A 14,097-nucleotide genomic window follows, 5' to 3' on the forward strand; every position below is an offset into this window, starting at 1 on the left:
TTTATTCAGAAGATGAGTAATTCATTCTTGCAGGCAAGCAGTGTATTCCATTATTGTATCTAAAAGAGCTAAACAGAGATTTGAAAATATTAGTTTTTTATTCCTTTCAAGACAATGGGAAAATAGGTGAATTAGTGTACATGGTGTTTGTACACCACATGCTAGTTTCTGGTCTTACCAGAGTAAATAAATGATACATGTAGGAAAACTGAACAATAAGGGATTAGAACTGAAGAGCTGACTTCATTTAATTCTTTACGTGAATTTTGTAGTCATTCTTTCATGCTTTCATGGCATTGAGTGTCATAAGGTAAATTACACTTCTTTGACTAAAGTTGTCAATTTAGTTGAAATCTCCGGAGTCTGAGGACCTAGGATCTGCAAATAAGGGAATATCACAATCACATGAGGTAAGCTTCCATATAACTGTAAGGCTTGTGAAGGCATGTTAGGAATAAGATTCACGGGCATGAAAGAATTTCAGTCTCATCAGGTACCACATCAGAGAGCTGGCCCTTGGGACAATGCAGTCCCAGAAACCTGTGCTGCTCAGCAGCTGCAGTGCTACATTTTGTGTGATTTGAAACTTGCTTTCTAGTTCCGTGCAGTGAATGATGATAATGGGAAATACTGGTCAGCAGGGATAACTATTAAATCAGTCTTTGGGCATCCTGCCATGTTTTCTGATGTTTGGGCCATCTTATATGTAAACCCAAGAGAGTTTAGTAATTATTAGAAGAAAGCATAATTAATTTATAGAATTCTAGTTATTTTGCTGAGTACTGTCACTGGAAGTACAATGAAGCCTTTAAATAAGGTCCAGTCGCTGTATAAAGCTGTCCTGTGGCTGCTAAACTTTCACATTATACTGAAGTTGGATATAAACACTCCTTTTATAACTTGTATATCACTGAAGTACGCAGATGTCTTGGCTCTGAAAGCACGTTTATGAAACGAGTGCAGCACTGGAGTTATGCCAGGACTGAGACTCAGTAGTTTGAGGAGGAGTCCTAATACCTCTCAGGATGGGAGGTCAGCTAAATAAGTGGGCCTCCCTTGTTCTGGCAGCAGAATACTAGCCCTAAGAGAGAGTACTCTATGCATATTAGTTTCATTATGCAACAGTTCATTCTGAAAGATCTGTATCATAACACTACTTTGGTCCTCACTGAAAAGAGCCACTTCCGTTTAGTATAGGTGGTATGCCTTGCTAAATAGGAAAATCAGGAGAAAACCTCAGGAAAACTAATGCAAATTTTGATTAGTATAAATTTCATGACAATTTTGAGAAAGTGTATAGGAAATGCATAGTTTTCTCATACCTATTAAAGGTACTTACTTTGTTTAGCAGAAATGTGGAGGTAGATCTAATGTGTGTGCAGTATGTTACATATTTAGTGTGTGTAAGAATGTCTTTATTAATGTATATACCCATATGTATATACGAATCCAGAGGTTTTAAAGACAACTGCAGTGTACCTCCAACAGCATAAATTAAGTCTGGTTTCTAGAATATTTCAGATGTTTTACATACGAATGAATAAAATGTTCATAGTAAAACAGGTGGGACAGTCGTGTCTCCATAGATGAGTTGGATATTGTACCTCCTTTTTTTTTAGACCTAGTATATTGTGTAATTTGGAAGAAATAGTATGGAGTGGAGTTCTTTTGATAATTTGCATTGCCATTTTAATCTGTCATTTGAGACTGAGGTGTGAGATTTTATTCTAGTTTTTTAGCCCATGAAGAATTAATGGCAGAGAGTTGTGTGTTTTTCAACACTGAGATACTTTCTTCCCCCAGTAATAATGATGAGATGCGAGTTAAAATTAAGATTACAATCATATATCTTACATTTCAACATTTCAGCCATTGGGCAAGATTCTTGGCTTGGCAACGATACTGTCTCAGCTTAAGAAATGGTCTTCTGAGATTTCTGCTTTAGGTAGGTTATATTACAGACAGATGTCTGTAATATAACCTACATGATGATAGATGTACTTGCCGAGGCGACCGGCTCCGGGGCAGACGCGTGCTGCAGCGGAGCGCGGGATCGGGACAGGCAGGGCTATTTTTCGGGCATCGAGCCTACGTGAGGGAGCCGCCAGGCACCGGCAGCCCTCGTGAGGGAGGCTGACGAGGCGTAGGCGGAGCCAGTAGCGTCAGCGACAGCTCCTCCCCCCGGCCGTTCAAAGGCAGTCCTTAGGGAGCGCGGCGACCAGGGCCGGCAAACAGGGAGTGACGCGGGGGAGTGACGCGGCAGTTAGCGAGGCAGTGAGCGCGGGCAGGAAGGGCGGGGACCCATCGTCGCTCTGTTGCAGCTACCTCTCCCTTCCGTGCTTGTAACCTGCTTGCGTAGAACCTGACCATGGTATCAACCAGGCAGAAAACCGTGGCCTCCGCATCTCGTGCGGCATCTCCAGCCACGGTCACCACGGTGGCTACTCAGACGGAGGGCTCCGGGAAACACGCAGCCGTCCAGGTCCTGGGCTGCAGAGTGTGCCCCAGCCTTCTGTCGGTCTCCGACAGCAGTGGTGGGTATGCCTGTGGGAGGTGTGCCCAGGTTGAAGAACTGCTCAGCCAGGTAGCGGTGCTCCAGGAGGAGGTGAACAGGCTCAGGAGCATCAGGGAATCGGAGATGGAAATTGACTGGTGGAGGTGCACTCTACCCTCTCTGAGGCAGGTTCATGAGCCTGCCACAGCACAGGCGTCTCCTGTTATGCAGAAGACGGAGGTTCCCTCCTCCTGCCAGGCAGCGGGAGGAGACCTAGATCAAGGGGGGGAATGGAGGCAGGTGCCTATTCGGGGTGGTAGGCGAGCCCTCTCTCTGCCCACCTCACCTTCTCATCTACCCTTAAATAATCGATATGAAGGACTAGAACAAGACAATCCGAACGATAAAGTAGATAAAAACCCGTCCCAGCTGGAGGGGGCGCCTAAGACAAGGCGACCTACACACCGCATGGCCACATCATCCTTCAAAAAAGAAAGAAGGGCTATTGTTATGGGGGGCTCCCTTCTGAAAGGGACAGAGGGACCGATATGCCGACTGGACCCAACCCGCAGAGAAGTCTGTTGCCTCCCTGGGGCTCGGGTGAGAGACTTCGCCAAGAAAGTCCAGCGCCTGGTACGGCCCACTGACTACTACCCGCTGCTGGTCTTTCAGGCTGGTAGCGATGAAGTAGCAACGAGAAGTCCGAAGGCGATCAAAAGGGACTTTAGGGATTTGGGGCGACTACTTAGAGGATCAGGGGCGCAGGTTGTGTTTGCCTCTGTCCTTCCGATAGGGGGGATCGAAGCTGAAAGGCGTGCTGTTCACATAAACTCGTGGCTTCGAGACTGGTGTGACCGGCAGAACTTTGGGTTCTTTGATCACGGGAAGGTCTATGCTACACAGGGCCTGATGGCACCGGATGGGATGGACCTCTCTCGGAGAGGGGTAAGGATCTTTGGTCAGGAGTTGGCAGGGCTGATAGATAGGGCTTTAAACTAGAGTCGAAGGGGGAAGGGGCTAAAACCAGGCACGCCGGTGAAGACCTAAGGGAAGGTACGCTAGACTCAGAGGGGCTGGGTGCCAGTGAGGTCCTTCGGGCAGATCCACAAGGTGCTGAGTGTAAGGAGACGCACCTGAAGTGCTTCTACACGAACGCACGCAGTATGAGGAATAAAATGGATGAGCTAGAAGTCCTGGCCCAGTCCTGCAACTACGATATCATCGGCATAAGCGAAACCTGGTGGGATGAGTCCTGTGACTGGGGTGTTGCGATAGATGGTTACAGGCTCTTCAGGAGGGACAGGCAGGGTAGGCGAGGTGGTGGGGTGGCGATGTATGTGAAGCAGGGGCTGGACTGTGTGGAACTTCAGGTCGGAGATGGCAAAGTTGAGAGCCTCTGGGTAAGGATCAAGGGACGAACGAATAAAGGGGATGTCGTTGTGGGAGTCTATTACAGACCGCCTGGCCAGGACGATAGCGCCGATAAATTATTCTTTACAGAACTAAGAGAGGCCTCGAGATTAACTCCCCTTGTCCTTATGGGGGACTTCAACTTGCCAGACGTTAACTGGGAGTGCCACACGGCTGACACGAGCAAGTCCAGGAGGTTCATGAAGCACCTAGATGATAACTTCTTGGTGCAGGTGCTAACGGAGCCAACTAGGAAAGGTGCCCTCCTCGACCTGTTGCTAGAAAACAGAGAGGGTCTGGTGGGAGATGTGGTGATTGGTGGCCGCCTTGGTCAAAGCGACCATGAAGTGGTTGAGTTCAAAATTTACGGTGACAGAAAGAAAAGTGCCACCAAAACCTCATCCCTAGATATGGGGAAAGCGGACTTCAGGCTGCTCAGGGAACTAGTCAGCAAGGTCCCCTGGGAAACTGCTCTTGAAGGCCTCGATGTCCACCAGTGCTGGTCATTCTTTAAACGATGCCTCCTAGAAGCACAAGATCAAGCAATTCCTAAATATCGCAAGTCAGGCAGGCGGGGCAGGAGGCCGGCGTGGCTGACCAGGAACATTCTAATGGAGATTAGGCGGAAACAGAGAGTGTTTCGCTACTGGAAGGAGGGCCAGGTGTCATGGAAAGAATACAGGGATGCCGTTCGTGTTTGTAGGCAGAAAATTCGTGTGGCCAAAGCACACCTTGAGTTGAAGCTGGCTGTGTCTGTGAGAGAAAATAAAAAGGGCTTTTTCAGATATGTGAATGGAAAAAGGAGAACTAAAGAATACATAGGGCCGCTCCTTGATAGGGAAGGTCTCCTCACAGACAATGACATAGGCAAAGCAGAGACGCTTAACGCCTTCTTCGCCTCTGTCTTCAATGCCGATGATGGGCTTCGGGACCCAGGGTGCCCTGAGCTAGAGGACTGGGACGGTGGGAATGACAAACTCCCAACCGACCCTGAACGTGTGCGGGATTTGCTACTCCACCTGGATCCCTACAAGTCCATGGGTCCGGATGGGATTCATCCCCGGGTGCTGAAAGAGCTGGCGGACGTCATCGCGGAACCTCTCTCAATTATTTTTCAACGATCCTGGGAATTTGGAGAGGTCCCGGTAGACTGGAAGCTGGCAAATGTTGTGCCGATTTACAAGAAGGGTCAGAAAGAAGACCCTAGCAATTACAGGCCTGTGAGTCTCACGTCAGTGCCTGGTAAAATCATGGAGAAGATGGTTCTCGAACTTATTGAGGCTCACCTGGGGGACAAAGCAGTCATTGGTCCCAGCCAGCATGGGTTTGTGAAGGGCAGGTCCTGCCTAACTAACCTGATTTCCTTTTATGATAAGATCACCCGTATGATGGACCAAGGGAAACCAGCTGATGTGATTTTTTTGGACTTCAGCAAGGCTTTTGACACGGTTTCCCATAGGATCCTACTGGACAAAATGTCCACCATACAGCTAAATAAAAATATCATGTGATGGGTGAGCAATTGGCTAACGGGCAGGGCCCAAAGGGTTATGGTAAATGGGGCTGCGTCAGGCTGGCGGGCGGTCACCAGTGGTGTCCCTCAAGGCTCCATTTTAGGGCCGGTACTTTTCAATATTTTTATAAACGATCTGGATGTAGGAATAGAAGGTATTTTGAGCAAGTTTGCTGATGACACCAAACTTGGAGGAGTTGTTGACTCGAATGAGGGTGGAAAGGCCTTGCAGAGGGATCTGGATAGGTTAGAGAGCTGGGCTATCACCAACCGCATGAAGTTCAATAAGAGCAAGTGCCGGGTCCTGCACCTGGGACGGGGAAACCCTGGCTGCACGTACAGACTGGGCGATGTGACGCTAGAGAGCAGCCTAGAAGAGAGGGATCTGGGGGTCGTGGTTGACAGCAAGTTGAATATGAGCCAGCAGTGTGCCCTGGCGGCCAGGAGGGCCAACCGTGTCCTGGGGTGCATCAAGCACGGCATCGCTAGTAGGTCAAGGGAGGTGATTGTCCCGCTCTACTCTGCGCTGGTGCGGCCTCACCTCGAGTACTGTGTGCAGTTCTGGGCACCACAGTATAAAAAGGACATGAAACTGTTGGAGAGTGTCCAGAGGAGGGCTACGAAGATGGTGAAAGGCCTGGAGGGGAAGACGTACGAGGAACGGCTGAGGTCACTGGGCCTGTTCAGCCTGGAGAAGAGGAGGCTGAGGGGAGACCTCATCACAGTCTACAACTTCCTCGTAAGGGGGTGTCGAGAGGCAGGAGACCTTTTCTCCATTAACACCAGTGACAGGACCCGCGGGAACGGGGTTAAGCTGAGGCAGGGGAAATTTAGGCTCGACATCAGGAGGGGGTTCTTCACAGAGAGGGTGGTTGCACACTGGAACAGGCTCCCCAGGGAAGTGGTCACTGCACCGAGCCTGTCTGAATTTAAGAAGAGATTGGACTGTGCACTTAGTCACATGGTCTGAACTTTTGGGTAGACCTGTGCGGTATCAAGAGTTGGACTTGATGATCCTTAAGGGTCCCTTCCAACTCAGGATATTCTATGATTCTATGATTCTGTGTGAGTTCATTCTGGCTGTGCTGCGATCCTGAAGTTGTGGTGAGAAGCTCAGTGCCCAAGCTACCAGGTCCCAGTGAGAGTCTGGGTTAGCACAGTGCCAAAAGCATCTAGGTAAAATTTCTGGGCTAGGGCTGTCTTGTGTCTGACCGACCTATTTATGTAGTGGATAGTGACTCTTGTGCCATCTGTACTTACATTTTTGGTTTTGTTTTTCTAAGATCCTCCTCTGAGGATATAGAGATACCAGTTACTCGTGAGAACCTTATAAAGGGTGATGTTCAGAGTATCCGTGGAACTAGATAAATCAGGGCTAGCTACATGGTTCCTGTGACTACAGATGTAGTGTTGGTAGCTCAGTTCAATACTGTTGAAATCTGGGACTACCCCAAGAGCTGTGCTGCTGAAAGACAGTATGAGCACCAAGTGTACAGGGCTCAGGCACATTGGAGAACACAACTCCTTATTTCTTTTGCTTTATTTCAAGGTATTAGTATTTTGTTTTAATTAAAAATTGGTTTAAATATTTGTGCTAGTTACTGGCAAATAGTAAGACAAAATGTTTTGTTTTAAACTATTTGTTTTTTTTTGCACAACGTCCATTTCAGAAGTACTTGGTGTAACTCTTGGGTACAGATAGCAAAATGATTTTTCTGTCTGGCTATTGTAATACTTTGCAGTTAAATTGTGCAAGCAAAGGATTTAACACACACACCATTATTAATCTAAAACTCTAACATATGTTCTACCTATCTCATTTTTGCAGGTAACTTTGCCTAATCTACAGCACAGCAAATTAGACATAGATGTCAAGAAAAATCTAGAGGGAAAAGCTTGGTATTGCATGGAAATGATTAGTGTCAGTGAACCAAGTCATTTTAATATTTAGTCCTTTCATGGTAACTTATTTCCAGCAGAGCAGAACAATGCTTTCATTTTTTTTTAATAAAGGATTTATTTTATGTGTGGATATATGCACACAGTGTTTATACGTGGCACTATCTTGTTTTCTTTCCTTTTTTTTTTTTTTTTTTTCCTACATCAGCAAAATACTGTTGAATTGCCTTCGGATTTTGATTTGCTTTGATACTGAAATCCTTTTCTGCAGGTCTGCTACATACCCTAGACATATCATCCCTATATTACACAGTTAATTATTTCTGCCTAAATGCAATACTTGATTTTCTTTGCTTCTGTTGCATAGCAAACTTTAAGCTATTCCTTTAATTCTTCAAAATTATTTTAGAGTTTAATCCTGTTCTTTGACATGCCCTTATGATGTGGTGTACTGCGTTGCTCTCTGGTTATATTTTATATTCCATGCTCTAGGTGACAAATGAAAATGTGAAATGTAATATTCAGGACAGAACCTTGTAGTTTCCCACTGTACCCAGTCTTACATTTACACAATGATTCACTGCTAAACTCTCAGACCACACTTCCAAACAGCATTTCCTACATTTCCTACTGCAATTTCATGCCCCTAGTGGTACATTCTTTGAGGTTCATTAATTTCCAGAGATTCTGAAAGTGGAGTTATCATTTAATTAATTAGAGCTACCAAAACGAAATCAGTTGCAAGTGGCTTCCCCCTTTGTTTTTATATTATTGAGTAGTTAAAGAAACAAAAAGCAAGCTGGCATTGTTTCCCTAAGATATACCTAAGATACTCAGGTTAGAAGTGCAGGAGGGAAATGGTATGGTTCAGATGGTCAGTATTGGAGTGAAGTTCAACGATTTCAACAGCTTGAATAGGTCTTGTGTGAAGAGTCTACAACCTTGCTATTGTACTCAACCTTCATTTCAAAGAAGAGTAGTGATAGACATCTGTGTTTAATAAATTTATGACTTGTATAATAGTGTAAAATAGTTCTAAGAATTCAACTAAGAACCTTCAGTCTGTAGTTTCTAAATAAACATATTTTCTGAAATGAAATAGTGAAAGATCACCCCCTCCCTTCTCCCCAGCTTTCAATTTTGTATGCAGAAGTAGTCTAAGAGGAATTAATGTATGGATCTATGCTGCAGTAGTAGCTATACTTATATGAAAAGTTACTACTCTCAGGCTGCTCTTTATATGCGTTACTTCTGGTTTTCAACACGTTCAGTCCTAATCTACAATGAAAAGTTATTTTAATACACACAATTTTGGACTAAAGAATTATATTGAAATGTACTAGGAAGTACATTGAAATGTACTAGGAACTACATTGAAATGTACTAGGAACTCTTGCATAATCAGCTACAGCCTCTCTTTTCAAAACGGTGACTTTCTGCCAAGGGGCTAAAACTAGGTTAAGAGGATATAGTCAGTTCAGGTATATATGCTGTTTCTTCTCAGAGTAAGGGAGGCTTTTCTTATGTTCTTTAGAGCAAGGGGAATAAGCAAACTTAATAATACTGTCCCCCAAAACTCTCCTGGCCTTGATGTAGTTTAGCTCAGTTCTGAAAGCTCAGCTTTAGGACAAGTGGATCAGCCTCAATGATCTTCAAAAAAGAAAGTGAATGTCTAGTTGTTAGTTTGATTCAGGTAGACATCTTTTGAAATTTACCCCTCTTAAGTTCAGAGTTGAGATTAATTATCTGACTTTAAGCAGGCTGCAGCAGCAATCAAGCTTCTGTGTCAAGGCTTCTAGTGTGATGGGATAATCCAAGCTGCCTGTGTGACTGATGAATTGGTTATGTCAGTATTTCAGGGAAACTGGTAATTGGCCATTATCATCAAATAAGAGGAATATCTGAAATAACAACCAAGAAAAGTCCTTGTTAATGTAATACTTTGCTGTAGTTTTCATAAATGTGCTTCCTTTTGGTAATAGGAGATAATTTGGAGGTAAGAGGGCCAAGCTGTCATAGTCACCCTTATTTTCTTCTGAAATACAAAACATACTTAAATTGTCTAGTATGGCTACGGTGGAGAGGGGATCTGAAGTTACAGAATGGCAATCTTTTGAAATAAACGTTTATGGAATTGTATGAATTATGTTAACAGAAGTATCCTTTCTTTAGTAGTCTCACAACTCAAGCAATAATTTTTCATTATAGGGGTAATATAAAGTAAATATTTCCTTAATTTGACTATTATTCTGAAATATTCTTGAATCATACAGAACTCTTATGTATATATTATTGAGAATACGTTTTAAAATGAATTCATCTTCACTCTTTTGATGGCTTGTTTTATTGGGTGCATTTAAGAAATGGCCTTGCACTATTTTTCTCAGTTTTAAAAAGTGTTTTTTTATAATTAATATTTCCATTAGTAATTTAAAATTACCAACTAGTTTTATTACTAATTTAGTTAGGCATAAACTAATAGATCAATATAGTGTCTTAATAGTCAAATTATTGAGTGTGCGATCTTTGTCTCTTTTTGGCCTTACATAAAGCTTGAGGGAAAAAAGACACCATTAGCTAGGACATATATCATCTCTTAAAGTCTAGAACCATAAAAAGGAGCAGTCTAGCCTGTTTAGAGATGTTTGGGGAAGACTGCTTTCTGTCTGGCTTTCATGGGCTTTGAAGAGAGTTTTGTTTCACTTAAATTACTCAAGAACTGCTATGCTTGAGGTGGAGCATGGAGGCATGTCACAGACCCTGTTTACATATTGCCTTTACAGATGTTCCTCAAAAATAGTTTCTGGTGATGACATGACAGCATGGGCTCCCCACTGTCCTCAACAGCACATTGAGTTGCTGGCAGCTAGGACTATCTGCAGGCATTGTGAGCTGTGAAGCAGCTTGCGGGCTCTGTGGGGCACTAGCAGAGCATGCTGTGCTCACCAGGACAGTAGAGACCAATTGGGCAGAGTGGTAGGGAAGTTTACAGGCACAGAGCTGGCTTCTGTGCTTTGAAGTCACAGATACTGGAGCAAGTGATGTAGGAAGTAACCCCATTATGGCTTAGATGGTATGCAGTTTATGTTAGCAGAAGGCAAACATCTGCCTAGAAACCAGAATGTGGTCCACTACAGCTAAAACATGGTATGTGTTTATAATGTCCTATCATTTTTTACAGTGTTAGTGCTAACCACTGTTATCTACAGTTATACAGAACAATTGAAAGAAGAGATGACTGATAGCAATAATGGAAATGAGAATGTATGGTAATAAATGTGATTTTTTTTTTTATACTTAAAGTACCAGTCTGGACACTTTCTAATTTACATGTTCTACTGTAGGTTCCTACAAGTCATTTAAATGCTTAAAATAACAACGAACTTTCAGCTGCTTAGAGTGTTCATATCCTCTAGTTGAAATTATTGGAAAATACTTGGTAAGTTTGAGTATCAGTCTATGGTACTTAATAAGCCTAGATATTAATGACATGGGTTTCTGATTTTGCATGTCTTTTAAAGGTGGTGTTCAAAGAAATAGATGTGTTGCCATTTTACTTTTTAAGTATTTCTTGGAGTTGGTTAAGTACAATTTCCAGCAAAACCTAGAGAATATAGAGTTCTGTTCCAAGAAATGTGCATACCTGAATCTGGCAAAAATGCTGTTGATGACACAAGTCTTTTTTCAGTCCTTCTAGTAATGTTTCAGTGTGGAATGTTTTCTCTACTCTATGCTGACATGTTTATCATTCAGTATTTTAGAACGGTTTTAGTTCCTCTATAAATTTGCATGACATTGTCAATGAGTAAATAAGAAGTGCTGTATACTTCATGAATTCATAACTTGCTTCATTCATTTGTAGGTTTGCAAAGGTGTGTATGTGTGTTAACTAGGTTGGTTGCACCATTTCTTTTGGTGGAAAATCTGAAAGCTGTTTGTCTCTTTCCCTGTTTTCAGGCACTGTTTTAAACACCTTAGATAAGGAGTCAAAAGGAAGGTTGCAATTAATTGTCCAGAACATGGGAATGGAATGCTGGTCTGGCATAACCCAAATGAGTTGCACTGAGTTTGGCATAGAGCATTAAAAGAAGGTGAAGTCACTTTTAATGATATGTCCCAATTCGTAAACAGGTGTTTGCCCAAGGGGAACACACCAGAGTTACTTTGCAGGCATTATGAAAGAGTGAATCACTGGAATATGTGAACATTTCTAACCCCACCCCTCCCCCAAAATATATTATGTCAATCCTTTTAGCAATTTGTGTTCAGTGAGGTATTGCTCGCAGCAGTGAAAGAGATTGGATTCCAGAAACTGTGGCACTCTTTTTATCTATTAGCTATTTAATGAATGGTGTTTTAAAATTTGACTGGCAGCTTCTTTTCCTATCTTAATTAAATTGCTCCTTCACCCTAGTGTCTTTGAAGGATGGAACCTTTGTTAAAGATGTCAAGTTAGTCTTTTATTTTTTGTTTCCATGGGGAGCAGGGTTTCTTGACATGTTAAGATAAAAGTGTGGATTCAAGAATATACTTGTTAAAATACTCTCTAAAACAATCTTAATACTACTAACCAGAACAAAGAAGAGAATGTGCCCGGTGACATTATTTTTCTCCACCTGAGATGTGAAGAGCTCATAATGTTTCTGCTAAATCAAATTCTTTACCTAAGTTAAGGTTTAAAAATATAGTAAAATTTATGCTGAAGGCATGAACACACCTAAATGCAAAAAGAATTCAGTCAAAAAATATTATGTTTCTGAGGGTTGCCCCCATACTACCAAAATTTCTATTGAAGGGAAAATGTTACAAAATCAACACTACAGAAGGATAGCATGGATGTTATGAGAAAATCTGTTGATAGGGGAAAATGGTTGATAAAGAGTTTGATTATTAGAGAACTTGGTTTTAAATTAAGTGGGGATTAGACACAAATTATTTTAAGGTCACTAGCTGTGAGTTGTTAGACTAATCTCCTGCAATTTACATTTTAATATGCACCAATGAAAATTGCTTTCTTGAATTACTTCAAGGTTTTTTATTAGCATGCATATTCAGCTTAAGAGGTTGAATTGCACAACGTACTATTTGAAGTTCACTGACAGTTCTCATATGGCTGTGTTCACAACCATCAGAACAAAGTGGCAGTAAAAAGAGTTAGAATTTTCACTGACTTGGAGACATGGAAACCAGATTAGAAAGAATAAAGGTCATTTTATTCTGATGATTGGTTATGAAATTGTCCTTTATGATCTTTAGACAATAGTTTTTCTGAGGAATTGTATGTTTTCTGACTTCTTTTCATAAATATTACTTTCGTTGCTCACGTAGAAAAAATCTGATAGTCGTACTTTAGTATAGCCTTCAGTCATATATGATGTAGGTTATATGTTTTATGCTTTTGATATGTTTTGTATTTGCATTTTAAATCAAACCATCCTTTCTTTGCAATTGATTTAATTAAACTTGTATGCCAAATTTTTGATAAGGAACTGATAGCTCTTATCATGCAAATGAAGTCATAAAACTGCTCTTAAGTCTTGCTGCTACATTGTATGATAGTTAAGTGAGCTTAAGCAAAACCGGGTATCTTACCTTTATTAAATGAAGAACTGTATTTAATATTTACAAAATATAATAAGCCAGAATAAAAATTAGCTGCATTAATTATTCAGATTCAAGACCATTCAACTAATACACTGTAAAGCAATTAAAAATTGAATTAGAACGAGAACACGTTCAGGCTACAATGTTAGGCTAACATACGAAAAAAGTGACCCATATGAAAAAAGGGACCCATAAGGATCATCGAGTCCAACTCCTGGCACCACACAGGTCTACCCAAAATTCAGACCATGTAACTAAGTGCACAGTCCAAACGCTTCTTAAATTCCGACAGGCTTGGTGCAGTGACTGCTTCACTGGGGAGCCTGTTCCAGTGTGCGACCACCCTTTCGGTGAAGAACCTCTTCCTGATGTCCAGCCTAAACCTCCCCTGCCTCAGCTTGACACCATTCCTGAGGGTCCCATCACTGGTGATTAAGTTGGCGCCTGCCCCTCCACTCCCCCTCATGAGGAAGCTGTAGACTGCAAAGAGGTTTCCCCTCAGCCTCCTCTTCTCCAGGCTGAACAGGCCAAGTGACCTCAGCCGCTCCTCATTCGTCTTCTCCTCTAGGCCCTTCATCATCTTCATTGCCCTCCTCTGGACACTCTCTAACAGTTTTATATCCTTTTTTGTAGTGTGGTGCCCAGAACTGCACACGGTACTCGAGGTGAGGCCACACCAGCGCAGAGTAGAGCGGGACAATCACTTCCCTCTTAGTTTTCTGTTAGTTCTTCAACTAAAACAATATAAAATTCCTTAGTCTATATTATGGAAAAAGAGTAAAGAATTCAGTTTGTTTTTAAAATAGGGCATTTTTACATTAAAATGACTTCATGGGTTGCCAAACAATCAGATTAAGGTTGAATAGACAGTGGTGAAGACATTACAAAAACATATGCTTTTCTTGCTACCCATATAATACATGGTTCTGTGTATTAATGTATTGGCTTTTCAATTATGGGGATCTAATTCAAGTCATATGTGGAAAGTATTTGTTTTGACAAGTATGTTGGTGCCTATTGTCAGATCACCAAGTACTTGAACGTGAACAGAAGTAGTTGTAATGGGATATAGAAAAAAGCTCCTTTCTTGTTTGACTCCTAAAAATGACTAGGAATAGGACCAGACAGAAAAGTCCCAAGTTTTGCCTGACAATTGTTCAAATTAAATGCTAATTTC

At 42.1% G+C, this 14,097-nt stretch overlaps 1 protein-coding gene across 11 annotated transcripts in view; it reads left to right on the top strand.

Annotated features, from left to right (window-relative positions):
• BBS9 (Bardet-Biedl syndrome 9) overlaps positions 1–14,097 on the top strand; it is a 329,524-nt gene that overhangs the window by 124,771 nt on the left and 190,656 nt on the right. The window lies entirely within an intron of this gene.

The sequence above is a fragment of the Anser cygnoides genome, chromosome 2, assembly GCF_040182565.1.
Source record: "Anser cygnoides isolate HZ-2024a breed goose chromosome 2, Taihu_goose_T2T_genome, whole genome shotgun sequence".
Lineage (NCBI taxonomy): Eukaryota > Metazoa > Chordata > Aves > Anseriformes > Anatidae > Anser > Anser cygnoides.